Genomic DNA, 27,636 nt, shown 5'->3' on the forward strand with positions numbered 1-27,636 from the left:
ACTCAGTATAAATAGTTCATATTTAATAAAACGGCATGTATTTTGATGAAAATGGCTAAAACTATGGGTTGACATGTAGCCTTCTCCTGTGATTAAGTGACCAGATTGAAAGTGTGGATATGTGGTGCAAGAAAATGTGGTTGTATGCTTGCAGAGGGTATCGGGAAGATTTGCATAAAAATCAATTGCCATGAATTAGTAAGCCCTGCTCTTTACAACACCTACCTCATTATCTGGCATTATTCTGAAAACTGTCAATTATGCATTACATATTACCAAAATAAATGTTAAACTAAAGCGTATATCTATCATTGCATTAAAAAATGTAAATTAAGGTGGGCTAGTTAAAAGTGCACTCACATAAACTACAAAATGTAGTGTTTTATTCATCAGTGAAAAACTGTAAAACATTGAAAGTTGAATTAACCAGGCATTTTCCAAGCACAACACAATAGGCAAATAGCCTATTCTGCTGGTAAAGTGTCCCTCATCGAACGCAAGAATGCATGGGCAGTAATCAACTCTTATCAGTTGGCCTCTCTTCCATCATACCTGCCCTGCACATACTCTCTGTCTCTAAAACTGCGGTTTATGGCTGTCAGATTGGGGGAATGGCACTTCCTGAAACATTTACCACTTAGTGTATATTTAAATTGGGAAAATCTGACAACAGTTAATATGTTCACAAATGTATGTAGCGATAAATATTAAAATGAGGAAAGACAACAAATAATAAGCACAGATCCAACTAGAACTGGGCCTCCCAAACTATGACATGCTAAGTAGGCCTGGGCGGTGAACTTCGCTCCGTTCACGGAGTTTGCAGAGTTTTCTGCACTCAGCACTGTATGGAGCTTGCGGAGTGCAGAAAACTCCGCTTCGCGATGTGCAGCAGAGTTTTTTCTCTGCTCACGATCGCGACCAGTAAGTTCACGATAGTGAATGGTAAGTTCGGGAGCACAAGCTGCCGCTCGGGTAGAATTTCTACCCGAGCAGCAGGAATAACAGCACAAACTGCAGTTCGCACAGCATTCTGCCATCGTGGAACTTAGCATATTTTTTTTGTAACTGCACGGAGTTCCGCGTAGCGAAACTCTATGAACTATGCCCAGGCCTATGCTAAGTGCAGGTGCTTATTTAAAAATGTGCCACAAGCTGAGGCAGGCTGGCGCTGGTTCCCTCGAGTCATTGTTATGGACAGACATTAGCAATAGCAATCCTGGTTGGTCATATAGTAATTTTTTTCACGATTGTGTACAGCAATTATCAGCAAGCGATCTCTGGAACCTCAATCCAAGCAATACAGTTTTTAAAACAAGTATCAAGAAGCGCATTTGTATGCACTCCTATTCTGCTGATAAAGTGTCCCTCGTCGAACGCAAGTATGCATGGGCAGTAATCAACTCTTATCAGTTGGCCTCTCTTCCATCATACCTACCCTGCACATACCCTCTGTATCTAAAACTGTGGTTTATGGCACTCAGATTGGGGGAATGGCACTTCCTGAAATATTTACCACTTAGGCATCACCCATCTTATGAGCTCCTGATTGGGGTCTGGTCTTGTAGGCAAGCTATCATTGCGGCTTTGAATCCGGAGAACACTGCTCTAAATATAAGCTTGCACGTATCAAGAGAGAGATAGAGGACTAGAAAGCTAGTCCGAGTCCCCGTAGTTTATATGTGTTATCAAAAGAGACTAGCTTAAATATGACCAATATTGTTAGGACTCCGATTAGATTTGTCATGGGCACCTCATTGGTGAGTTCATGAAGCCCTCACCCACCAACCTGGTTGGTGGTATGCTTCATCATCGGGCCCACCCAGTGACACCTAATGTGTCCCGGGTGTGCTGCGACGCCCGATTGCAGCGGAGCTGGTATTTTACTGAGAGTGCAGTGTGAGGTGTAAATGAAGTGTGAGTTAAAACGGCTTAGCGAGGGTCCCAGTACCCGAGGGTAAATTAAATTTTAATAACTGGGCACCCGTCAGCGGTTAAAATAAGGTTTGGGGATGTTTAAGGGAGGCGAGTTACTACCTCCTACATCCATGAGTTGGTCGACATGTTTCAGCCAGTGCCTTAAACTAAATCTGGCTTTCCTCAGGACCTTTTTAAAATAGAGTGTAGTGCAGGTTAAAAAGGAGTGTAATCCAGGCTATGTGTTACACTCACTAAGGTGTTTCTCTAAGTGTGAGGGGGGGATTCCCTTTTCATATATGCCTGTACCGACAACATTGAAGACATAGACAAAACATGTAAGAAGAGGAGAGTCAAATAGGCGTCTTTGCCACATAGTCATATACATAGAATGCCGAATCTACAGTGTTCAGTGGGTAGACTACAGTCGGCAAAAGTGTAATGGCACTGGTGGTACCATTATTGTGATTATCGCAAATAATTGGAGGTGGTGTCACTAAAACACGGGTATCACACATATGCATGAGATACAAAGTGTGATGGGGCGTAAGTAAACACTCTTACGCTTAGATTTTGCAGCCAATGCTTCCAGGAGTGAAGCGGTAAGGGGTTGACCCTGTAGGGAAATAATGTTGGCCACTGGGAGTTAGAGACCTGTAAGGAGGGAAAAGCGCTTACCCAGAGATTGTTGCTTGGAGGTTGTCATACTCACAGCTTTTCTGGTCAGAGCCTGCCTTGTACCTGTTGCACCGTCCTCGTACTCCGGTAGAAAGAGCTGGAGTTTCTTGTTCGTTTTTATATGCTTGCTAATTAGATTAACTATCTGCACCTGTAGCTGGGAGTAAGAGTAGAAAGACTACCCCGGGTGTGTTCCTAGCTGTCTGCTCATGGGCGGTGGAAAGACACTAGTCTCTAGCACATGTGCGGTGCTGCTTATGTCTATTGCGCATGAGCGGGAGTGAGACACTAGTTGGTGGAAATAAATATATAAATATAAGCTTTACACTTTTTGTCCACCTTGCATTCCACAAGCGTAACCAGTAAATTACAGGCCCTGTCTCAAAATCAAGGAACGAGCATAGGTGGCTAAAACAACGGTACATCCTTGAAGCAGCTCACTAGTAAAACCAGTGTATTCTGCCCCAGCCACAATACGGAACTCAAACTTAAAGACCTGTTATTGACTACTGACTGCTGTCACTCTGTATATTAACTTTGGGAATGCTCTTTTATAAGTTGGTGTTTTATCTGCAGCTTTTAAAAGTAACTTCTATTAATCGTTTTTAATTGATACTTTGCTGTTACGTGGTTTTACTTAAGTGATTGTCACCTTGTACTAGAAGAATTTTTATATTAACAATTTTATCGCTTTATTTTTTATTGGGAATGACGGGTGGGCCTAGTGAAAAAGTCCTTTTAATGTTTTTCTAAGTTTAGATTTTTTCTTCTTTTTTATATATGTGGATTGTAATGATTTAATTAATCAAACAATAAAATATAATAATAATTACATATTACCAAAATAAATTTTAAACTAAAGCGTATATCTATCATTGCATTAAAAAATAGAAATTAAAATGGACTAGTTGAAAGTGCACTCACATAAACCTCAAACTATGTCGTGCTTTACTCATCAGTGAAAGACTAAAACATTGAAAGTTGAATTATACAGGCCTTTTCCAAGCACAACCAAATTAGGCAAACTGCTATTAGCGTATATTTAAATTGGGAAAATCTGACAACCGTTAATATGTTCACAAATGTAGGTAGTAAGGGTAATGATAAATATTAAAATGAGGAAAGACAACAAATGATAAGCAATATTCACAATCTTAAATTGTTGTACATTGATCTGGGTGTTGTCGTATAATATGAAATAAAAATGTTTGCATGGAAAGAATAGAAAGGAAGCAGCTTATCATTTTGGAAAATGTTAATGTGAAAACTTCATTTGTGAATCAAACTTTTTAAAATATCAAATGAGTGTACACACTTTACACCTTACAGTATAGCCAACTTATAAATGTACAATACTGAAATATAAATATTTCAAAATCAAATGACAGAGGACTGTAATTCTTGTAAGAAATGTTTAATGGCATGTATACTTCCCATGTTAGCTTAAAAGCTAAAAGTAAAAGTATGGAGATTTGAACATTCTTAATTTTCTTTAAGCAAATAAGAATCAACATTCTCCAAAAACGGGAAGAGTTAAATATGTATGGAGCAGAACTTGTACTGATAAGAGGATACTTCCTAGACTCTGATGAGGATGAACAAGATGAAATGCAAGCATTTAAAAAGGTGAAAATAGAGGCTCTGAAATAAGATTTATGAAAGATTGTCTTCTTTAGTACATTGACAAATTACTTGATATGTTTATGTCAACTATTGTATAGTATTACATGTGATTTTAGTAAAAGAATTGTTCAGATAAATATTTATTGGCTAAAATATAATATGTATAAATGTTTGCTGTTGTTTAAAAATAAAAGCAAAAAAAATGGAGGTATTTATTGAGAAAACATACAATGAAGATATTCTTTTCCATGCTTTTTTGATTATGCTTCACTTCAATATAGCATATTATAAACAATTTAAAAAAATCTTCTTATTAAAAATCAGAATAATATTGTTCATCATTTATTGGTTTGAGGAACATAAAAATCAGAATGACTACCATATAGTGCAATTTAAAAAGTAGGATTTCACATCAACTATCAATTTATGGAGTTACTAGTTGAAACTGGTATTAAAATAGAATGCACTTCATTTCTGTGCAGATGTTTGCAAAAAGGTAGAAACAATTAATCACGTCGGTCACAATTCAAAAGGCCCACAATGTTAGTGGACATTCTGGGATGAAACAGTTCAGGAAAAAGAAAATGAATAGAATATTTTCTACAAGTAAAATTGAGTATGTTGGTAAAAAATTAAATCTGTGATTTTTTTCTGCTGGCTGTAGAACTCTGTATATGTTACACCTGCTACCCAATGGTGAAGTGCCTGTGCTCCTCCTTTCAAACTGATGAAATTGGTATACTCTAAATTGACACATTTAATCTTACTTCTAAGCCCCTAGTATGTGGTACAAAGTATACCCAAGACCTGCAAGTTAAATGTCGCTATTGGACTGTAGTACTGAGTGTACCATCCATTAAACTGATGGTGTAAAACATGGCTTCAGGCCTACCTGTAAGAAAGTGGAATTTTATATATAGTGGCTGGGGAGCCTTACCATGTAATATCCTATTCATTCATACCCCGCAGATGGTCCCAGGATTCACAGTAATACATCATTAGCTTAGTTTTGGTAAGAAGAGTGGCAAAAAGCAATCAGGCTTTACTAGAGGAACATGTGTTAATCATTTCTGGGTACCAACATGGACAATAAGTAATTGACACAACTTGAGAGAGATCCAACCCCAATATATACAAATTGATTCCAATTTTATCTCAATTCAGAAACCAAAAGGAATGGAACAGCACACATATAACTGGAGTTATAGATTTTTGAAGCAATATTAAATCAGGGCAGAAAAATACATAGACAAAATGACATTGCAGTCAATGACAAAATCCACTAGTGACAATCGGTCACTTACAGGTTGAGTCAGCTGTGCCTCCTCCACTAAGGCGGAAGAGTGCCACACCACTGCTGTTTGAGCAGGGCAAAAAAGAAAAAGAAAATGATAGTAACACAATGTTATTATCATTTTATTTTTCATCTGGGCTCGGAGTCAGGTTAGGGTGGGGTAGGGCCGGGCTGTCTGTCAGAGCAGGGGGAGGAGAAAATATGTGTACCATAAGTACACATGTCAGTTTGTTCGGCCAGCCAGGTGAAGAACTGTCCTATGCTCACAGCCAAACAGGAAGCTCAGACTAATCACAATGCTGCTGTCATGCTGGTGACAGCAGAGTTGTGATTGGCTTAGGGGAGTCTGGGAGCCTGTGTGCTTCTGTTCCGTGCTGCCAGGAAGAGAAGAGGATGGAGGAGAGGCAGTGGCCATTCACACGTAAGTGTTTATTTTTTTTATCCCCCACCCTACCACCCCTGTTTCACAGCAGCCACCACTGTGTTTATGGTCATGTGGGCCCCAGGACCAGGCTACAGCAGTCAGATCAATTTTACGTAGCCTCTGAAGTACGGGTGCAGAGTTGTCGTGGCTCTTCCTTGGTGTTGAACGGGATTCTTGGTTTTACTACTGATTTTACCACTTACACGGAGTGGCAAGAAACAAAATGCAAAAGGACAACAGGGACACATCTGCCGATGTTGGATGGTGGTTGTACAGTGTTCTCTGTAGATAGTGTCAATTGTGGGTATTGGTTTCCGGATTGGTGACTAACAATTCTTGGCAGCAGTAAGCACAACAAAAGGTTTCAGGAAATTCACTAGGTCAGGGCAGTAACATAGTGGCCTGAAACTTTGGGGCAGGTGAGACTACAACTCCTACAATGCACTAGACCACTTGGATTTGGTCGATCCCTCAGAGGGCTAATTGGCAAATCATTTTTGGGAGCCAGTGTTTTTATCTATAGTTTGCAGGGGACTAATACTACTATTCAATGGTCCCCATTTTCACGAGTGTTGAGTTTTAGCCGAGGGTGGGGGTCATTCCATTAATTTTCAATACTGTTGCCTTTTGCTTGTGGGCAAAGTCCTGTTATCGGTGACGCAAGTCCTTTTCTTTTTTTAAAAGAAAGTTGTTCATATCCAAGACTCTGGTGTCAGGGGGGGTCCCTGAAATCCTAGATATAGGAAAGTTAGGGATGTGGGAGCTAGTAGGGAATGGGCAACTAGTCCATGCAGCCAGTCTGCTGTGGTTCTGAAAATCTGGATTCATATAATTATACTGGACTCGAGAAATAAAACTTTGTCGAAATATGACGAATTTGGTATCAAAAGACCGAGAATGACGAGTACATCATGTACATGTATTTTCGGCGTGTTCGAGTGACGATTTCACCTCGAAATCGTCATTTACATTCTGAACCCTTGGCTCCCATTTATATGTTGTCCTTTACATAGGCCTTAATCCAGTTGAATTTGATTCCACAAGGACACATACTCCTTAATCGACTTTTCCCTGACCTCAGTACAAGTTAGAATCATTGCCCCAGGCCGAACTCGTTAGGTCAGTTCCCTCCCAGTGGCCGAGCAAGATAGCATCTAGGCTCAACCAGCCATAAAACCATTTCAGCGCACACACCTGCCATATCTCGCTCACATCTTTTTCCACTCCTTTGCTTCACTTACTTTATGGTGGGGAGGTGCCCGTTTTTATTAGGGGTCCAGTGATATCTGATGAAATGTTGGGCCTTGCCAAATGATTTGTCGTCGGCAGCACGAAGTGAAATATGGACATGTCATCATGACTCTGCCTTTTCTTTGAACCAGAATATGTTAACTATTTACTTTACAACCAAGAATGTTTTGCCCAAGGCCCAAAACTGTGTATAAGAAGAGAAGCCTGACTTCATGAAAGTGTGCAGTCTCCTGAGAACATACCCGTATTGTACTTCTAGGACACCTGTTACCTTGGTTGCAGCCAATAAACTAATCTTTGACTTCACCTAGAAGACTCTGAAGTTTCTGTAGGTCTGGATCAGGAGAACCCGAGGTCTCTGGGTGTTGATTCCCTGGCACCGCTGGGTTACCGGTTCTGTGCCGGTTCTTAAAAACCCAGTACCTCAGTTGGCGCCCAACGTTTGGGGCGATTCCAGTGGTACCAGTCAGCCTGAAGATCGTGAGGAGCTTCATGTGAAAATTCCGGAGGACGGCCAACCACCTCATCGACCCATGCATGTCGACGTGGTCCGAAGGTCTTTGCTGCGAGGTTCCCCGCTTCCCGACGGCTACAAGGACTGCTGCCCTGGCTATCGCCCTGATTTGGACCCTTGAAGTTTTTGGTAGAGCGAAACACTGAGACGAGTCTTCTGGTGACGTCATCGAGATATTTTCAGTTAAGTATAAGTGGAGCGTCTCCCAGTCCTTAGTTGGACTTACTTTGTGGTATCTTTGGGATACAAAAGGTTTTGTATTGGTACTTGCAAGCACCATAACCGAAGGACTCGTGTATTCACGAGAAATATCGTAATCGATAATCCTTTGAAGTTTGGAACTAGACTAGAGAGCGAGGATGCCTAGTCTTAGACTTGGGAATTTAATTTGTCTTGGTAATAATAGGGACTCCCGATTGGAGGACTCATGTCCGGTTCCTCCAGTTGGAACTCCGACTTACGAACTGTATGTAAAACATGGGGTAGGCCCCATCACCTACAACGAAGTATGGATTAAATACACCAGGAAAGATGGTGTTTTAAAATGGCCCCAATATGGTAGTTTTGATTCTGAAATCTTAGACAACCTTGAAGTTAAACTCTTCAAAAAGAAAGCCCGGCCGGCAATGTTTGACTCTTTCCGCTTATGGCGTAAAGAAGCCAAACAAAAAGAAATTAAATTAGCTAAGAAAAATAAGAGAGAAGGGGGACTTTAAGTAATGCAAGCTGCTGTGCAGTTTAAAGATAATGAGGAAGAGCAGATGAATGAGCAGTTGCACAGGCAATGTAAACTGGCAATAGATAAGTGTTATCCAGTTTTGCCGTCTCTTCAGCAAGAGGCAGCAAAAGAGCGTGAAAAAGACCCATTAATGTCACATTTGCTAAATTCACCACCCCCCTATGCGCAGAATGCCACAGCACCCCCGCAACCTTTAGTTGCACAAGCTGCGCCTCCTGCTCCTCAACAGCACCCACCAGCTGTTCTTCAGCTGGCTCCTACTTCTTCGGTGCAGCCTCCTCCAGGCCCACCGACCACTTCTGTTTCACCTGTGTTTTCTACGATTTTGCCTACTGTACTTTTTACATCTCCTAATGCTCCCTCTACGATTCAGCCTAGTACCACATCTATTTTTCCTGATACCTCTTCTGCTATCTCTACCCCCGCCTTATCTCACCCCGTTTTTCCATCTGTTTGTCCTTCAGTTTCACCTTCCATTCGGCAGAAAGTGGCCAGCACTGTTACTATTCTTCTTTTACCTCTTTTCGGGTCGACTGCTACGACCCCTAACATAGGAAGAAGGCAGTTGCGAAGTCAACTGCCTGATTATCAAGAGAGAGATTCCCTGAATAGTTTAGCTCGGAAATGGGTTATGGACACTGCAAAATATGATGTACAGTCTGTCATGGAAGTCTTCCATCAATGGGAAGCAGCGACACAGAGATATGTTTTCGAACAAATGTGTGTCTTTCTTGGCGAGGATTTAGAAGATAATGATCAAGACTGCATCCCACAAGAGATGTGTCGTGTAAGGTTTAAGTTTGGAGAGGGTATGATTGTAGGTCCAGATGTGGAAAAAACAGTTGAAATGTTATTATCATATCGGAGTAAGGGAAACAGTTCAGGGTCACCATCTGAATCTAATACAATCAGTAGGAATAAGGCACGACAATACCCTATGAGAGAAGTTCCCCCACAGTGGAGAGAGGGTAACGCGACTGCTGTCCCACCTATTCTGCCACACTTCCAGCGCGTATGGGTACATGTCCCATGGAAGCGAGCTGAAGTTTTAGCACTCAAACAAACATTACCAGATCCGCGTAAAAATCCTGCAGGGTACTATAAAGAATTGTCACAAACTGCTGGGTCATGTATAATGAATTTAGCCGATATCGATATGCTATTTGGGAATGTTGTTCCACAGCCTTTATGGGGTAAAATTCGTCATGTAGATCATGACCAGGAATTAGGTGACACATGGGCTAATATTACTGCTGCAGATGCCCGCCAAGTTGGTGGTGCCAAGCCTGAGCCTTTGATAGCAGAACTCCCTGGTAGAATAGTAGATTACATGAAAACGATGATGCCTGCAATACGCGTAAATTGGGATAAGTTGTCTGCATGCAAGCAAAAGAAAGAAGAAACCGTTTCAGATTTCTTCACCAGATTTGAAGAAACATTCGTTGACCACAGCGGTCAAGATATGACCACAGAAGGTGGTCAGAGATTGTTTGTCGATAAATTCGTGCACAATCTGCTTCCAGAATTGTGTAAAAAATTAAAAGATTCAGAAAGTTCTTGGGCAGTCTCATCTTCAGCGCAGATATTAGCTACTGCACAATATTACGAAAATAGAGACAAAGATGAGAAAGATAAAGTAGAAAAGAAAACTAGAGAACTCAAAACGAAGGTTTTGCTACAGCAAGCCTATCCGCCACGTGGTGGTGGTAATCAACATAATAATGGCCAGAATCACTACCAAAATACTTTTCAGCAGCCTCAACAGTATCAGAGAAACTCGCAAAGATTTGATTACACTCAACCCTGTGTAGGTCCCAACCAGTGTTTATATTGCAAACAAGAGGGTCACTACAAGTATAATTGTCCTGCCCTATCACAGCGTGCAAATGGAGTTTCTGGTGTTAGAGGTCGTGGCAGTCAGCAAGCGCCTAGAGGTAGAGGGCGTGGAAACGCCCCTCAGGACACACGTCCCCTTCCACCACAAAACTCTATGAACAGGTTTGATCAGCAAAATAACGTATCTGACAGGACCGCTCAATACTATGTTGAAGATTATTACACAGAAAATGAGCAGTGGGAGAATGATGATTGCTTGGACAGCCATAGACAAAGAGAGGGAGTTGTTTCAGTTCCAGTAGATCAGAGTGGACCTTACGTTGAGGTGATTACATCAGGTGTGTCAGAACCTTTTCTGTTGGATACTGGTGCTACAAAGAGTTCTATTATGCACTCCAAACTCCCTGGCGCACCTTTGTCTGGCGAAATTAACGTTTCTGTAGGTTTTTCTGGCGCCCCAGTTAGAAATCCGATTTCTGACCCTTTGTCTCTTTCTGTTGGTCCCTGCGAATTCGAAGCACCCCTCATACTGACAACAGGTTGTGGTGAAAATTTGCTAGGATTGGATTTGTTAAAAAGATTGTATGCGACTTTGTACTGTTCTCCTTCAGGAGTACAACTCACTTTAGGTAAGAAAGTGGTTTCTCCCATGTATTTGTCGAGAGATGCACTTCCAGCAGAATTGGCACTTCTCCCAGATATTGTTTGGGCTACTGGTCCTAATGATGTAGGTCTTTTAGAAATTCCACCATATGTTGTAACATTGAAGTCGAATGTCAAAATGCCACGAATTCCCCAATACAGAATATCTAATGAGGGTGAAAAAGCTTTGCTAGCGATTGTTTACGAATTGATTGAAAAGGATGTGATTGAGGAAACACGAGGCAATGATTGCAATAGTCCTGTTCTGCCTGTTTTAAAACGAACTGACCCTTCTCAACCACCTGTGTACAGATTTGTGATTGATCTTCGAGAAGTAAACAAAATAGTCGTGCCACAATTCCCAGTTGTGCCCGACATTACCACATTATTGACTATGATTCCAGCTTCTGCTTCATGGTTTTCAGTGATTGACCTAAAGAATGCTTTCTTCAGCATCCCGATTGCTGAGGAGAGCAGGGATATTTTTTCCTTCAGTTTAGGAGGTCGAAGCTTCCGCTTTAAACACGCTCCTCAAGGCTACTGTGAAAGCCCCTCAATATACAGTCAAGCTCTGAAAACACAGCTTGACACGATTGTTTTGCCAAAAGGTGCCACTCTTGTACAGTATGTGGACGATTTGCTCATTGCTGCAGATAATGAGAAAATTTGTAAACAGGCCACATTGACATTATTGTGTCATCTGTGTGATCTGCATCACAAGGTGTCACTTTCCAAGCTTCAATATTGCAGACAAGAAGTGACCTACTTAGGTCACCTCTTATCGAAGGAGGGAAGGAAACTGACCCCAGAAAGAATTCAGGCAATAGCGAAATTGAATGTGCCAAGAACACAGAGAGAAGTGCGTGCTTTCTTGGGCATTACATCGTACTGTAGACAGTGGATTCCAAATTTTTCGTTATTGGCCAAACCCTTGGTGGCATTAACGTGTAAAAATACACCCAATCCCATTCCTTGGTCTGAAGAGTGTCAGAAAAGTTTTCTCGAATTACGCACAGCATTATGTTCGGCTCCTGTGTTAGGTACCCCCAACTACAGTAAGCCTTTCACATTGTATGTCCACGAGAAGGAAGGCCGTGCATTGTCTGTGCTGACTCAGTTATTCGGAGATAGACAGCGGCCATGCGCCTATTTTTCATCCACTTTGGATCCGGTAGCACGAGCATTGCCGAGTTGTTTAAGGGCCACAGCAGCAGCAGCTGTTTCTATTCGACAGTCTGCAGGTCTAGTAATGAATAACACACTAATCGTGATGGTCCCGCATGCAGTAGACACTTTGTTAAATAGGACCAAGACACAGCACTTAACTAGTGCTCGACTGTCCAGTTACGAATTAACGCTGCTAGCGAGCCATGTGCATATAAAAAGGTGCAGTACCCTGAATCTAGCCACGTTGTTACCAATTGCAGAGGAATCAGATGCTTTAGAAGCGCACAATTGTTTCCTCACAACAGAGGAAGAGACAAAAGGGAGAGTGGATTTATTTGACACTCCTCTCGCTAAATGTGATGGTACGTTATGGGTAGATGGTTCATGCTTTAAGCTCCCAAATGGGAATGTGACTACAGCATATGCTGTCACAACTTTGCACACAGTCGTTGAAACTGCGCGAATACCACATGGTTCAGCTCAAGCCGCAGAACTAGTCACACTTACGAGAGCATGTGTGTTGTCTAGAGGAATGAGAGTGACTGTCTACACTGATAGTCAGTATGCGTTTGGAGTGGCTCACAGTTTTGGACGATTGTGGAGAGAACGTGGATTCCTGACTTCGCATGGAACTAAGATTCAGCATGGTCAGTTGGTGAATGAGCTTCTTGAATCACTGACCTTGCCCCTGCAAATAGCGATTGTGAAATGTAGTGCTCACAAGAAGGTGACTGATGATGTTGGTCGTGGAAATGCATTCGCTGATGAGACCGCTAAAGAAACGGCAAAGAATGTGATGAGCCGAATGTATGTTGCAGGCCCTGAAAGATGGACTGGTAAGGTTGGAATATGTGAGGACACGATAGAAAGTGTGAAGTCCATCCAAGCTGAGGCCACAGAGAAAGAGTTAAGCACGTGGAGAGAGAGTACAGGAAGAATGGATGCAAATGGTTGTTGGGTTGAATTGACAGAGCATCAGAGATGGTTGTTACCCGATGCATATGTGCTTGTAGTGGTTACAATGGCTCATGGAATGGCTCATATCAGCGCGAAAGGGATTTGCGAGTTGTTGGCCCCAGTGTGGAAGAATTCAGGGATTCCCAAGTGTGCAGAGAATGTTGTCAAGAATTGCATGGTACGTCTGAAGCACAAGCCTGGTAGGGGAACCCCAACTCCAGCTGGTCATTTTGCACCTCCTACGTATCCGTTCGAGGTTTTGCAGCTAGATTTCATACATATGGAGAGGTGCAACAACTTAAAATACGTGCTCGTTGTTGTTTGTGCCTTCTCAAGATGGGTAGAAGCCTATCCCCTAAAAGACAATACTGCCTTGTCCACAGCCAAAGCCCTTGTAAAAGAGTACTTCCCCAGGTTCGGAATGCCTAGAATCGTCTGGTCTGACAACGGAAGTGAATTTGTGGGTCGTGTGATGAAAAGAGTGTGTGAAGGGCTAGGCATTAGGCAGAAGTTCCACGCTGCAAATCACCCCCAATCAGCTGGATTAGTAGAATGTTACAATGGCACGCTTAAACTTAAATTGGCAAAAATCCAATCGAGCACAGGTCTTAAATGGCCTGACGCTCTACCCTTAGCACTCCTATCCACCAGAATGACTGTGCATTCGCGAGTGAAACTCAGCCCCTACGAAATCGTCTTTGGCCGGCCAGCCAACATATGGGGAGTGCCTAGGCCCACGAAGTTCAGCGAGCTGCAACACCCTATTTTGCTTGATTACTTGTATGACGGCTAAATTGCGTGTTTTACATCAACAGGTCCACAACACCTTGCCTCCGGTCTCTGAAACTCCGGGTCACTCCATTGACCCCGGTTCCTGGGTTCTCGTCCGCAACTTTCAAAGAACAAGAAACGACCAGCCCAGGTGGACCGGGCCTCACCTCGTCCTTCTGTCTACAAGGTCAGCCGTTCGGGTGGAGGGGAAGGCCAACTGGGTCCACGGGATCCATTGTAAAAAAGTACCCTTCCCTCTGCCCTATGACCAATGGGTCCAGAAAGGTGGCACTGACTCAGAGCTCTCAACTGATGACCGTGTAAAAGAAACTAACCCTGAAAGTGAAAGCGAAAACATTTTTCAAGAAACTGTGCCAGCACCAGAACAATTGAACTCTTTGGAACCTGAACTCCTGTTTCAAGACCAGACAGTACCGGGAAAAAGACGCTACAATTTGCGACCGAGAAAAACGAACAAACAAAAGTGATTCCTTTTTATGATTTTGAGACCAAGACCTATGGACTAATAAATTCTTTTTTCCCCCCAAATACTTTTGTGCAGCTCTCCCATTTAGGAAACTTGCTTATTTTTGTTTTTCGAACCGCCATCCGGGTTCCGCTGCTAGGGCCGCGATTGGTTAAAGTCTTCGGAAGTGCAGCCAACGACGTTAGGTCGGTGGTTCTGGTCGGTCCAAGGGAGTTGCCCTAGACTGACAGAAGCACTCCTTAGCAGAAACAACCTGCTCGTCGCGGGCAGCACCTTAGAGAGGATGGAGTTTCCTGATGTGGAGAGACCTGCCAAACAAATGAACTTTAAGCAGAGACTATGTAAAACGATGACAAAGAAAAGTTTTATAATATTGTGTATTTTCATGCTATCAAGCGTAATGATCTTTTTGATAAATTATGTTTTATTTTATTTCCATGTAACATTTGCGCCCACTGCATCACCCATACCTCCTCCTACTGTTTCCTCTCATTCTTTCCACCCTCTGCCTGACCACGAATCCAATAGAAGGTTAGAATTCATTAATAACTCCTTCGTTCAGTTATTACACCAACACCAACTTGTAATGAACACAACTAACTGTTGGGTGTGTGGTCTCATGCCTCACACAACGGATAAAGGTATCCCCTATTTGGTCCTGCCATTTAGTCACAATGGTTCAGTATGGGCATATAGGACAATGTTCATATATGCACGAGAAATCCAACCCCTACGTTCTGTAAAAGACAACCTCAAGACTAGCGCCCTAGTCAAAGGTATAGTTGACATGATCAAGGAAGTAACTTCTTATGAAGATACTCCGGATGATGAGATACTTGCATATGTAGGTTGGAACGTGACCGGATATGGCACTACATTACGTGAGAAACAGCAAGCCAAAAGATCGTCCCCTATCTGGATCGTACCCCATCAAGGTCACCTGTGTCTGCAAGGTATTGGCAAGAATCCCAGAGCTCAGCTAGGGAAGAGTATCTGTACAGAAACGTATGTTTTTGGATCTCAGACTTCCCCTGCGTTTTTAGCCGCTAAGGGTACTTATTTCATCTGCCATGATAGAGCCTATACATGGTTGCCCCCTGACTTCTCGGGCTCATGTTTTGTTTCATTCCTGTTACCTCCCACCTACACAGCAGCGGCGGATTACCATCGGACAAGGGTGTTAGAGGTGTTTTGAGTAAAGAAGACACTGCAGGTCAAGAATTTGGGGACTTTGCAAAGGGTTTTCTGCCGTTCTGGGGATCCATGGCTAACAGCAGAAACATAAGGCAATTAACAAAGGTAGTTGAATCCACCGTGATTGAAACTGCTTGTGCCCTTAGTAACCTGACTGCTGAGCTCCAGTCGGATCGACTTATGACCAATGTTCCCTCTAATTTTTTTCCTCTGTGTGCGGCAGTGTAGAGTCTCTGTGCACTGCAGCCATGGCTATGTGCGCCAGGAACCAGACCGAACGTGTGTGAAGCGCCAAATATCCCTCCAAACTATTGTTTAAAAAACTGAAAAGACAGTGCATTTCCACACAAACAGCGCCACATTAAGGGTCTTATGGCAGATTTGCAATTTGGATACATAGAAGCTTATGTTTGTTTAAATCTGCTGAGTGAAGGTAACCATGGTTATGGAATGAGGCTGTGCCATCTAGAATGCCTAGGGGTTTGGATACTGGCATCTGGCCAGCAGCTGATGGGAACAGCCCCTGTACTTCAGATGCAACGGTCTACCTTGTTTCACCCTTCTAACTTTATAGGTGGGTTGATCAATGCAAGATTGCTGATAAAACACTCCCTGGAAAGCATTATGATGTTAGAAACTAATGATTGGGATGCACTATTTTCAGCAGAAACATGGGCCTCGCGAGACTCGGCTATAGATTTTGGTTGGGATTTTCCTCCGGGCTATAAAGTTCTACATAGATGACAGGAGGCCAGCAAAGGGGGGTGAGTGGCAGTAATTTTCAAAGAAAGTTGAAATATTGCCATGTTATACCTAGATGGACTGGTATGGCCACAATTAATTGCCTTTATGTTAAAAGAAGGATCAAGTTGTATATTCTCTTGAATCTTATGTTACCAACCACCAGGTTTGGTGGGCTCTTAGCTACAATCATAGAGCTTGTTTCACACATGGCCCTTCAAACTTCCTTCATTCTGGGGGACTTTAATATGTATGTGGAAGTGACTTGTCACAATCTTTTAGAGAATTGCAAGGATCTTGTGAGATATTCGGGCTGTAACAACGAGTTCAAGGGCTAACACATCAGGGAGGACATACATTAGATCTTATTTTCGCACCAGGAGATCTAATTTTGGTTGAGGCTATTACTCTCTTGTGTTTCACTGACCATGCATTGGTGGCTTTTCATATAAAGGGGAAATAACTCCAAACCCAGAATGGGGACATTGCCAAGGCGAGGAGAAGCAGAGCTTGGCAGAAAGTATACCAAAACAAGGGAATGTTTTCAACCTGGTAATATGTTTTGACACCTTGAAGACAGTAGATGAGAACTATGACTCCATATACAGTAAGATCTTAGAGACACTAGATAAGGAAATACCCATAAAAATAGCAAAACCCATCAAAGGCCTCCAGCACCTTTGAACTGTTGAAGGTTTTTTTTTTTTTTAAAACATGCAAATGTTAGAAAGGAAATGGTGAAATTCTACCTAGAAGACGATAAACAATTATTAAAGAACGCCATAAATGAATACAAAAAAGCTGTACACAAGGCAAAAGCGAAGTACTATAGTACAGCAATTCTAGAAGCAACAAATGTTAAAAAAAGACATTTGAATTCCTGCATGGACTGACAAATACAGAGTGTATTAGGCAAATGTTTAAACCTTCTCAAGAACTTTGTAAGATCCAGCTGTGTTCTATGAGGACAAGATTACAAAGATACTAGGGGACATTAATAATTCTCTCCCAATAATAGATCACGGTTTTAAAGAAGGCCTACTGAAAGCTATAAATGGTATTCCAACTTTGGATTAGTCAGTGCTGAATGGTCTCAGTGCGGCTGATATTTCATTTAGTCACCCCAACAAGCTAGAATCTTTTGACAGAATGACAGAAGAAACTTTAGAGCAATTACAATGTCTACCTCATTAGGCTCTCAGGTAGATCCATTACCACCTAGAATATGGAAGAACGTGGCTTAGGAGCTAATGTATGTATAAGAATGTCAGGTGGGAAGAAAATGCAAGAAAAATGGTCAGAAAATGGTTCAAACCTTGATTACTGTTGTGTAGCCTGTCTTCAGTGTGCATGCGTGAATGACCTCAACTCGCTGCCTGATCTGAACAGCACAACAAGGTCTTAAAAATACATAAAGGAAATAGAGAAAAATGGACCGCAGACCACAAATTGCTTTACACACACCAAAAACTCCAACGGAAACAAGCATATTAGGGGCTCCGGGAATTATTAGCAGTGTATATGTAATTTACTAGCTCTGTGCCCCAAATGAATGGGGAATCTCATTTGCTGACATGTTGCAGAATCGTCAGAAAAGTGCGTTGAGTGCTTTATGGAGAAGTAAAAAGGAAATAAGCATTGGCAAATCTAATAGGTCTGGCTTTAATGCTCTAATGCACGTAAACTGCATTGCCTCATTCATCATGTGTTTGAGTAGTTTAATATATTAAAGCCAGGTAGATTGGCTTTGCCAGTGCTTGTTGGTTCTGCACATCATTAGAGTAACCGATAATGTGAACTTTGTTGCTATTCCCTCCTTTTAATGTACATTGGATTCTTGGCTTCTGACAATTAAGTATGCACATTTGACAAATTACTTATAGTTTGTATGGTTTTGTTGCTGTGTTAAAACAAGAAAAACTGCTCCATTGTGTCTTTTGCTCGTCTGCTAAACAAGTACTGGTGTTTGCAACTAGTTCTTTAAAATGTAGATAGAGAGGATTTGGCTTTGTGAGAAGAGCATTCTGTCTCACCTCACGCCATTGGCTGTTTCGTGCACCATTCGCCCTCCTAGGAAGCACTACCATTGGAATCCGTGAGGGATGTCACATTAAATTTGTTATCGCCTATATCCATTCTATACAGAAAGCAATGCTCCCTTGTTACTCCCCCCACACACACACTGCCAATAGGCCTGGCTCTAATGTAATAAACACCATTTTTGCATGCAACACGTGAATATTTGTTCTTACATGTGTTGGCACATTAAAGCCTGTCCCTTTGACTTTACCAATGCTTGCTTTCTCTGAGGCTTTGTGTTTCTAAATGCAGTACTTCATCGTACTGACACTTGGAAAACGCATTGGCATAGCCAATAGGTCTCGCCTTTGGGGCCTTATACTTATTAGCCATTGCAGCACATCAACCCCCACTGGCCACATTTCTGTAATGGAATTTGCGCTCATGTAAAGCGCTTTGATATCTTCATTCGCGCTATATAAAAATGCAACAAATAAACAAAAAGGAATGAAAGGAGACGTTCTTTCAGGTTCTGGAGGTGGGAGGAGTGAAACGATGCACTCTGTAGAGTGATTGAATAAAGCATGTTTGGATGCGAGGGAGATCTGGCTGGGGTTGATTGGGAGGGGGGGGGGGGGGGCGACGCAGTTGCGTGTGAGGGAAAGCCTGGAGAGTTTGCAAACACTGAACATTGAAAATCGAGATCTTCGAAAAACGGGCTCTGGGGGTGGGGGTGTTTAAAACCTCGCCCCTTCCGAAGTAGCAGGTTCATAAACGTGAAGCGGGAGTTCAGTGGCGCGTGCCCGCTTGTTATATAACTCATACAGTTTATCTCAAGACCAAGTAACTTTTGGGTGGGGGAACAAAAACCCAGTGTTGTGAAAAGCCTGCAAATAAATGGTATATCAGTATGTAAATATCTTGTTCGTTCCTCCCCAGCAGAATTATAAAGTTTATAAATAAAACTGATTTCTACTATCTTATGTGGTAGCTTATTTATTACACATCATCTTTCTCTCACCCAAAAGGCAAAAGAAATTCCTCATTAGTAGTGACATCTCCCTGCTCAATGACATTAAATAGCCACGCCCACCCACATGACCCAGCCTACCCCTCAAGCATCATGATCCAACCTTGTGCTGACCTGAGTCGAGTAAGCAGACACTAATAGGTTTAGTGGCTGCACCCTGGTGATGTGTGTTCTAATTCCAGTTGGCTAAGGTTGTTTGAGGAAATGTGGGGTTTCTTTTCAGTCGTTAGCTGGGGATATTTGCTGATGATGTGCCTTCTATTTGGAGTTTCTGGTTGGGGTTGTTGGAGGTGCAAAGTGCTCTTTGGTATTTGATGGATTTGTTGATGTTCTGTGTGTTCGTGTCAATAGCCAGTTTGGAGTATTTAATGTGGTGTGTGCTCCTGGGTCTTTGGGGGATGTTTTAACTGCTGTTTACCACTGGTTGGTTTTAGTTCTTTGTCGTGGTGTGCTCTTTTACATTTGTTGGTTATGGTTGTCCAAGGTACTCTGCGGACTTTGTCGGCTAGAGATGCGTACACACTGCCAGTGCTCTTTGTCGGTAGTAGTTTGTGGCTATAAGAGGTGCTGCTTCTTGTTTTCCATTTTTTCTTTTTTTTTGCGGTCTTAGGGTACTTTGCGCGCTCTGTCAGTTATTGGTTGGGGATGCTTAAAGCGCAGTGTGCTCTTTGCCTCTGGGCTAGCATCTGTAACAGGTGCTCCGAGCTCTGCGGCTCTGAAAGGCTCTCCTCAGAGTGGGGGATTAGCCTCCGAGGGCGCAGAGCTTTGATGATATTTGGCACTTTTTTGTGCTTTGAGAATCTGTTAGAAAAGGGCCTCTCTAGGTAGTTTCCTTCAGTGGGTATTTGAGCAGCAGCGCGTGGAACACACGTCCCATCACCCCCCGACTTCCCTGATGCCGGATTGGAGAGCAAGGAGCACAGGTGATGATCGCCTGGCTCAGTTTCACACACTTGGTCTGCATGCTTTGTCCATCAGAAGCAGCCCTGACTGTACTTTTATGTTCTCGTAATCACGTATGCCTTAATTGCTTCTGACTGTGCCGCCCATCCGTGTGTTTGTCGTGCTTCAGCAGAGCTACAGCCATGCCACCTTACTGTCTACGTCAGCTGGGATCTTATCTTCCTGTCTGCCCTTACATCTAAACACATGTATCCATCTATGTATCCTTCTGCATTTACCTTTTGCTATCTGCCTTCCTCTATACTTTTGTCTAGACATATGTCAGTCAGCGCCTTTGTCTGTTTCAGTTTGCCTGTAGCACTCCTTTTCAGGGCTTCCATGCTGTCTCCACAGGCTAATAGAGCAATCGAGGTGAGACTGCTGCATGGCAGTGCCCATGTGGCCAGCGGCACACTCGATGTGCCCTCTCTGGAGGGGTGGGTGTAATCTCCTCCATGAAGCCTTCTACAACTACACGCTACAAAGCACTATATTTTCAGTTGTTAATTAAACAACGCTTTGAAGCAGCACTTCCCGCTCACTTGCACCTGAAGCCGGGGTGTAACTAGTCTCTGGCGATATAAACTGGAAGCAGACAGTAATATGCCTTCTGTTGCGGGTCACTCGGCACCTGATCGAAGCATGGGAGAGCTCTGGTAACACTCACTCACACTAGGATTGATTCACCCTCAGGGGAGCGGGCACGTGTACCCAGAAGAAGATAGGGGACGTTCTTGCATCATTACTCACATGGACATGAGGTCCGTTCACTCCGACCAGTTAAGTCTCAGCCTGTGGCCCCTGTCACACACTTGCAGGTGGATGTAATAACAGTAATATCACTCCAGCCGACTCTATGCTCCCTTGGGACAGATCTAAGGATATCCATAGCACGGAGGCACCATCAGACCACCACACCTGCATCAATTGTCTCCCATCTGACCCCTCCCTCTACCCGTGGCTTAATGACTAGAGCGGCCCACTTTTAAGCTGCTCAAACATCCTATGTCAAACACGGCGTGTGCTAATGCACACGTCGTGTTTGAGACTCTGTTTTACTTTTTTTAACAGTGCACAGCTGGGGACTGATTATGGGCCATTCAGTTAGTATTCGAGTTAATTGCAGCGCACACGGGCTGCAATTAACATGAATTCAAACATAATGGCCCACAATAGCCCCGCAACGGCGCACTGTAAGGAAAGGAATTTGCTCGTGAACGCAAGCCCCCAAAAGCCAGAGACATATGGGAGACACTTAACTGCCACTCCCTAGTGTTCTTGTCGTCTCCCGGAACCAGGAAAGGACTGTTTTTCGCGCCGCTCGCGTTTTAAAAGCGGCGGTGCAAACAGTCTCAGGATGTGCGCGCTTAATAATGCACACTGCGCGCTTGGGGTGACTTTGCTGCGCGCGCGCACATGCGCGCTGGTTCTTGGGAACAGTGCTTATGACCCTTCAGAACCGGGTCGCTTTGGATGTAATACTTGCGGACCGAGGTGGAGTATGCAAATTGATCCAGTCTAGTTGTTGCATTTTCATCCCAGATAATGCTCCAACAGTGTACAGGGCCATCTCCAAACTGCATAAGATTTCCGAATCTATTCATGTGGATAAAGGAGATTGGTCGTTAATGGGATGGTTCTGGGAACTGATATCTGCCTGGGGATGGAAAATTCTGATAGTCATTGGGATGGTCTTAGCCATTCTTTTTCTGTTCTGTCTATGCATACAGTGTGCTCCTGCAATATGTGGCCTCTGTGTTACATCATGTGTAAGGAAGCCTGTGTCAAGAGATGGACTAAGTACTAGAATGATGTTACAGCAACATCTCAATGACTTTAGGAATATAGATCTGGACTCAGACTAACATGAGGATAGATTAATTGCCTATGTAAGGGCAAAAGGAGGGTTTGTGGTTCTGAAAATCTGGATTCATATAATTATACTGGACTCGAGAAATAAAACTTCGTCGAAATATGACGAATTTGGTATCAAAAGACCGAGAATGACGAGTACATCATGTACATGTATTTTCGGCGTGTTCGAGTGACGATTTCACCTCGAAATCGTCATTTACATTCTGAACCCTTGGCTCCCATTTATATGTTGCCCTTTACATAGGCCTTAATCCAGTTGAATTTGATTCCACAAGGACACATACTCCTTAATCGACTTTTCCCTGACCTCAGTACAAGTTAGAATCATTGCCCCAGGCCGAACTCGTTAGGTCAGTTCCCTCCCAGTGGCCGAGCAAGATAGCATCTAGGCTCAACCAGCCATAAAACCATTTCAGCGCACACACCTGCCATATCTCGCTCACATCTTTTTCCACTCCTTTGCTTCACTTACTTTATGGTGGGGAGGTGCCCGTTTTTATTAGGGGTCCAGTGATATCTGATGAAATGTTGGGCCTTGCCAAATGATTTGTTGTCGGCAGCACGAAGTGAAATATGGACATGTCATCATGACTCTGCCTTTTCTTTGAACCAGAATATGTTAACTATTTACTTTACAACCAAGAATGTTTTGCCCAAGGCCCAAAACTGTGTATAAGAAGAGAAGCCTGACTTCATGAAAGTGTGCAGTCTCCTGAGAACATACCCGTATTGTACTTCTAGGACACCTGTTACCTTGGTTGCAGCCAATAAACTAATCTTTGACTTCACCTAGAAGACTCTGAAGTTTCTGTAGGTCTGGATCAGGAGAACCCGAGGTCTCTGGGTGTTGATTCCCTGGCACCGCTGGGTTACCGGTTCTGTGCCGGTTCTTAAAAACCCAGTACCTCACTGCCCTTGAAGTGACCACATCTGGCGGTGGTCACCTTTTCTACCCAGAAACCACTATTTCTGTCCTCCAAAGATGAAAAATGTAATTGTCGGTGTACAGACCAGCCTGCTCACACTAGAAGTGTGGCCAGCGTTCTTGGAGGTGATCACTTCCTGAATAGCTAATTTACCACCTTGCCTGGTTGTAAGTGCACCTGGGGCAAGCAGAGGGCTTGTTCCTCCTCAGGGGGACAGCCCAGATGCATTTCAGAGGAGGTGCAGCCTTTGAAGCTCACAGCTTTGATGTGCCAATTCACTAGCCTGCTGGGGAGGATGGAGGTGTCACCTCCTTCCCGCCTACTCTTTGTTTCTCCTGAGAGTGAACTAGGGGTGGGCAGAAAACTCTGCTCTGCTCCGCGGCCAGCCACCCCCGCTCCCTGGTCCGGTACCTGCTTCTGAAAGCAGCCAGGCAGGGGAGAGCCTCCCCAGGCCCCGGTGGACCACCGTCCCCAGCGACCTGACCCTCGGCTGGCTTGCAAGACGGGGGATCCCGCACCCTGGGACACTGGGATGGAGCACAAGCCCCGGGCCCAAGCCCAGCTTCTGAACCCTAGCCAGGCTGGGGAGAGCCTTCCCGGGAACCAGTGGACCCCCGTCACCAGCGCCCAGACCCTCGGCTGGCTTGCAGGATGAGGGGCTCCCACACCCTAGCACACTGGGACGGAGCACAAGTCCCGGGCCCAGCTTCCGAACCCTAGCCAGGCTGGGGAGAGCCTCCCTGGGACCCGGTGGACCCCCGTCCCCAGCGCCTGGACCCTCCGCTGGAACCAAGGAGAGTTAAGCCCAGGACACATCCTCAATCCGACGGCCTGCCCAGGGAGCCCATTTTTTTCAGCAATTAAGCCCCCACGTAGGGGGAGGCCCCCATGCTGGAGGGCACGTGTTGGAGGCAGCATCCCGCAAACCCGCGTTACCCCCTCTGCGTGCCTCCCGCTGGCCTGGCGGCAGAGGGACCCACCCCTGGGTGTGATGGAGGAGGGCGTCTGCGGGCACCCACGCACGGAGAGACAAAAGCTTGGCTCAGAGGATGACTTTTATTAGATCGCAGCGAGGTAGCTGCTCCGCTACTTACGAAACCCTGACCCAGAATCAAGTCATCTACGAATGATTTAGCACCGGGTGCCCCACGAACTTGCGGTGCACTAAGGGCGATGGAGGCGGCGCCCTTCCGTCCGCGCTCCGATCCCCAAGCGAGTGCACTATGCACCGCCCCCCTGAGAGAGGCTGGCTATGCCAGGTCAACCGAGGCTCCACGGCACTGCAGTATCATTACGGTTTAGGGGGTTTATGACTTAGAGGCATTCAGTCATAATCCCACAGATGGTAGCTTTGCCTCATTGGCTCCTCAGCCAAGCACATAAACCAAATGTCTGAACCTGCGGTTCCTCCCGTACTGAGCAGGATTACTATTGCAACAACACATCAACAGTAGGGTAAAACTAACCTGTCTCACGACGGTCTAAACAGAGCTCATGTTCCCTATTAGTGGGTGAACAATCCAATGTTTGGTGAATTCTGCTTCACAATGATAGGAAGAGCCGACATTGAAGGATCAAAAAGAGACGTCGCTCTGAACGCTTGGCTGCCACAAGCTAGTTGTCCCTGTGGTAACTTTTCTGACACCTCCTGATTGAAGCCCAAAAAGTCAGAAGGATCGCGAGGAACCGCTTTCACGGTCTGCATTCATACTGAAAATTGAGATCAAGAGAGCTTTTGCCCTTCTGCTCCGTGGGAGTTTCTGTCCTCCCTGAGCTCACCTTAGGACACCTGCGTTATCGTTTGACAGGTGTACCTCCCCAGTCAAACTCCCCACCTGCCGCTGTACCCGGAGTGAGTCACGCCTGGCGGGCGCCGGTCGCTTGGAGCGGGCGCCGGGCACTTGGAGCCAGAAGTGAGAGCCCCACCTCACCGGGTAGTGTAAAAATGATGAGTAGTGGTATTTCACTGGCGGCCCGAGGGCCTCCCACTTATCCTACACCTCTCATGTCTCTTCACAGTGCCAGACTAGAGTCAAGATCAACTAGGGATTCTTTCCCCACTGATTCTGCCAAGCCTGTTCCCTTGGCTGTGGTTTCGCTAGATAGTAGGTAGGGACAGTGCGAATCTCGTTCATCCATTCAAGCGAATCACTAATTAGATGACAAGGCATTTGGCTATCTATACCACCTCGCGGTGGCTCATTCTGGGTTATTATGCTGCCCATCAGCGTCAATTCGGTTTTGCTTCCAACAATACAACATTCTTTCACTCTGGAGTACAGCCACACTGAGCGCTGTCCTCACTGGAACTGGGATCAAGTATAGGCCAGAGATAGTAAACCCTGCAGTACTATTCCAACAATTTTAAGATTGTCTACGAACAGTCCTGAGAAGTTAAAATATGATTAGCAGGACATCAATAATGAATGTGTGATAATTATGTGAATGCGAATATTTGAGACCTATTTATCATTCAAGACAGTTCAATAAGTATGATGTACACAACTATATCTAAATTGTTATAAGCACACATACATAAAAAAGAATACACATCTACAAATTGCACATCTAATTAGAAAAAAGCACATCTAAAAAAATGCACATCTATAAAATTCACATCTATACTAAATCTTGTGTCAACTATAAACCTATATGTTAAAACATTATGCTTTATAAGGGTGACATGTGTGCTGCAAGAAAGTGTACATCTCAGTGTAAGCTTGATACTCAATTGTCCATGAATACTTGGAACATTTTAAGAGTGCCCATTAAGGTAGTCAGGCAAACATTTTTCTTAAATGGAAATGACATTTGCAGACCTAAATCAGCCAGAACAACATCATTACATTGAGGCCAAATACCACGACATCCAACGATAAAGCTATGACATTTTTCAGTGTTGCATTTTGTGAGATTTTTGATTTGCTGTGACAGATCCTGATAGTATTTCACTTTACTCTCAAACGCGAATTCAAGGGAATTCTGAGAATTTTCATAACAAATTGAAACATCAATCACTACAGCTGTACCATTTTTGGTAAACACTACATCTGGTTTTCTTAGTTCTCCTTGATCATTCTTAATATGAGGTTCCCTATATACCTTCCAACCACACCTTTTTGCTCTATCAATGAGCAATTCCAGATTTTTGTTATGTCTTTTTATCCTAATGTCCTTAGTTTTAGGACATGTGCCTGAAATATGAGAAATTGTTTCACAAACATCATTCATTACAATACATACATGTAGCAAATGCACTATTTCGTCCCCCAGTGATGGTTTCTCTGGTATATAAAACATTTGCTCTTAACATCAGCGCAGCTATGTACTGGTTTTCCTTCATTTTGTTATGCTTGCTGATCCAGAAGTTTGAGGTTGGATTACTTGCTAAGAATGTTACACCATCACCTTGGACAGGAAGATTTGCCCCTTTCTCAAACTCTTCTTTTCTCCAATCATATGTTGCTAACAAATTCAAATCATAGCTCAGAAACCAAATGTTGAGTTTGTGTGTTTTGATGATGTTATAAATTTTTTCATTCATATCTTCTCCTGCATACATGAATGAATGAGCTATGTACAGGTCTGGAGCTGCCCTGAGATACAATGAACTATTGACCTTATTGAGATCAATTTGTGTACATAGTTTTGATATACTGAGGCCCTCAAATGATCTTTTTGAATATAGGAGACCATCACATGTGCATGCAGGAAGGTGTAGAAAGTGTTTGACATACTTTTTTATTGTTTGATCCAGAACATTTAAAGTTTTTACTTCTGTTCCTGTCATTTCCAATTTGAATGATAGTTTAGGTACCAATTACTGACACAAAATTTCTATTTTCTGCGTGGGCTTAAGTGGTAGATTATCAAGTTTTTGAGGCCAATTGGCAAGAACCTCATTAATTTTGTTGTTGCTTGTATGACCAGTGTGTGGATCAAAGTTCAATCCAAGGTATCTCTCACTTTCTCCTGGATGAATATTTTCAATATTTTCTTTTTCAAATTGCCATGGTTTACAGTTGTTAATCAGGATTTTATCTTTATGGTGACTGATATATAATCCGTGTGTCTTTTTCTAAGTTTTAATCCTGTAGTTTTACTGAACTTTTCAATGATTTTCAGATTTGTACTCATTCCTCATTCCTGCTGAGTACTGCGATGTCATTGGCAAAGGCGAGAGCAGTGATTTGCTCAATAAGACCATCTGATCCAAATGTGAAGACCTTACCATTTTTCTGAAGATCACAGATCAGAGGATCCATGGCAATATTAAATAGTAGTGGGGATAAAAAGTCACCTTGTTTGACCCCAGATTTCATTGTTATTTCAGGAGTTGCTTCGTTGTTCTTTCCCTTGAAAGATGTTGTTGAGTCAGTGTATAAGTCTTTTATTATGGCTCTGATGTATGATGGAACTCTTTGCCTTGCGAGACTCTGTATAATGTGACCATGGCTGACAGAGTCGAAGGCTTTTGATATATTAATGAACACAACTGCTAATGAGTGACTGTTTTTTCGTGCCCCTTTTATGATGTTTTGCAGGAGAGTCAGATTCTCGAGACAACCTCTCACCTTCATGAAACCTTTTTGTCCCCTATTCAATTCAA

At 43.5% G+C, this 27,636-nt stretch overlaps 1 protein-coding gene and 1 pseudogene across 4 annotated transcripts in view; both read right to left on the minus strand.

The window, feature by feature from the left end:
* TCTN3 (tectonic family member 3) overlaps positions 1–27,636 on the minus strand; it is a 947,116-nt gene that overhangs the window by 103,985 nt on the left and 815,495 nt on the right. The window lies entirely within an intron of this gene.
* Positions 24,059–25,096, minus strand: LOC144771074 (28S ribosomal RNA; annotated as a pseudogene).

This window comes from Lissotriton helveticus, chromosome 7 (genome assembly GCF_964261635.1).
Source record: "Lissotriton helveticus chromosome 7, aLisHel1.1, whole genome shotgun sequence".
In the NCBI taxonomy this organism is placed as follows: domain Eukaryota; kingdom Metazoa; phylum Chordata; class Amphibia; order Caudata; family Salamandridae; genus Lissotriton; species Lissotriton helveticus.